We start from the raw sequence: 2,249 nt of genomic DNA on the forward strand, positions 1-2,249 counted from the left end.
TGTGTATATGCGTGTGTGTGTGTATGTGTGTGTATGTGTGTGTATGTATGTGTATGCGTGTGTATATGTGTGTATGTGTGTATATGTGTGTGTATGTGTGTATGCATGTGTATGTGTGTGTATATGTGTGTGTCTCTGTGTGTGTATGCGTGTGTGTATGTGTATGTATGTGTGTATATGTGTGTGTGCATGTGCATGTGTGTATGTGTGTGTATGCGTGTGTATATGTGTGTGTGCATGTGTATGTGTGTATATGTGTGTGTATGTGTGTGTATGTGCATGTATATGTGTGTGTGTGTGTGTGTGTGTGTATAAATGATGTTAAAGGTGAGGCCAGCACGTGCCAAAGCAAAGCACATGTGTAGAAGCCAGAGGACAACTTTGTGGATCTGTTTTTCTTCTCTCTCCTTTGTCTGGGTCCCCGGAGTTTAACTTAGATCATCAGTGCTGCAGAGACGAACATTGTTTGCTGCCGAGCTACCCCACCAGCCCTCTTTATTTAGATTTGCTTTGTCGTGTTCTGTTTGAGACAAGATTTTACATAGCCCAGGATGGCCCCAGACTCTCTATATGGTAAAGGATGACCTTGAAGGTCTGATCCTCTCAAGTGCTGATATCAGATGTGCCACCATACCCCATTTCTGCAGTGGGGGACTTGGCTTAGGCAGCCGCTCTACCCACCAAGCTACATCTCTGGGCCCCACTTGCTTTCCTCTTTCCACATTAATTTATCTCTAGTGTTTTGTTATAGTGACAGAAGTCTGTCTGCCACACTCTGTAGAGATGCCAGACCCTCTCCGCCTGTACTCTGAGTGTGTCCATCTGTCCCCCCATGGCAGGGCAGTGCGTTAGATGATTCTAGAAGTCCCTGTCTTCTCTCTTCCAGATACCCTTTATTTGCTGTCCTAAATCATTCATGACTCGTAATAAAGGCCTCCCTGGCCCCCCTCCCAGCCCCCTGCAGAAAATATTATTTAACAGAAAGGTGACAGTTATGTAATTTAGTCCCCGTCTCCATTATTGATGAATTTGACCATGAAATATTTAGGCGCCTCTGTGTTCTGCCGCTCGGGGTCTGGTGGGAACAATGTCACATTCCACTTCATCCCCATGGAGGAGGAAGGCTCTCCCTCTCCCACTCACGACTGCACCCCACCCCTCCACAAAAAAGACCTTCGCCCCTCCTCCTCCCCCATTCCCACAACTTAGGCCTCTCCTGCCACCGGCGGCCAAGTGGCCAGAGTCCAAGAAAGCGGCCCCGTGACCTGAAGGCGGAGTGAGCAAAGATCATGCCAACTGTCGAATTCTCTACCCACTGGCCCTACAAAGGCAGCAGGATGTGGATGGATCCCTTTGTGTCTGAGAGAACAGAGGCTCAGAGAAGCTGAGGCATCTTTTCAAGGTTTCACTTCGACTAGCCCACAGTGAGCCTGCTCTGAATCAAACCTTTAGTGGTTGAGTCTCCATCTTTTCTACTCTGTGACACTTGTATTCGGTGACTCGTAGGCCAGCGTTCCTTCTGTCCTGGATCACAGTCCTGAGCTAGGGATTCTGGGAAAGGTGGAGAAAAGAGATGACAGGAATCTGTCTTCAAAGGATTCCCAACCTGATGGGGTGGGGGTGGGGGGTGGAGTGTCCTGGAAAGCTTGTGTTAAGAGCATGAAGATGCAGCCAGTTCTGCTTGGCCCAGCTGGCAGTTTAGCTGCAGTGGGGAAACTGAGGTCTGGGTATCTCTTTCCTGCCATGGGAGCTAGAAGGAAAGACTTTTGAACTTTGGATTTGGTACAGCTCTCAGGCAGCCCCGTAGCCCCCTAGGAGTGGAGACAGGCCCCCCAAAAGTCATTAGCAAGATCTTCCTCCCCTCCCCCCCAGTTCTGCAGGCCAATTGTCTGTCTGTCTGTCTAGCCCTGGCTAGGGGATGATTGATGAGCAACTCTGATGTGATATTAAAATATGCATTAGGCTAATTGCATGTTAATTAGACAGACGAGCCCATTAAGGCTGCTTGGGGGCCCATCTGTGCTCTGGTGTGTGTCAGAGCTGGGGTCTGCTGACACTAGAGACCCAGGCTGCCAGGGGGATGGGCAAGGTGACCTCTGAGCAAGCTTCAGGGATGCCAGGCTGAGAAGGGTTGGGGAGTGGTAGAATGTGGAGCCATTTCAAAGCCAGAGATAGCTTACTTTATCACCTCTTTTTCCTTCCTTCCTTCCTTCCTTCCTTCCTCCCTCCCTCCCTCCCTCCCTCCCTCC

Source organism: Grammomys surdaster, unplaced genomic scaffold, assembly GCF_004785775.1.
Source record: "Grammomys surdaster isolate TR1022 unplaced genomic scaffold, NIH_TR_1.0 183, whole genome shotgun sequence".
Lineage (NCBI taxonomy): Eukaryota > Metazoa > Chordata > Mammalia > Rodentia > Muridae > Grammomys > Grammomys surdaster.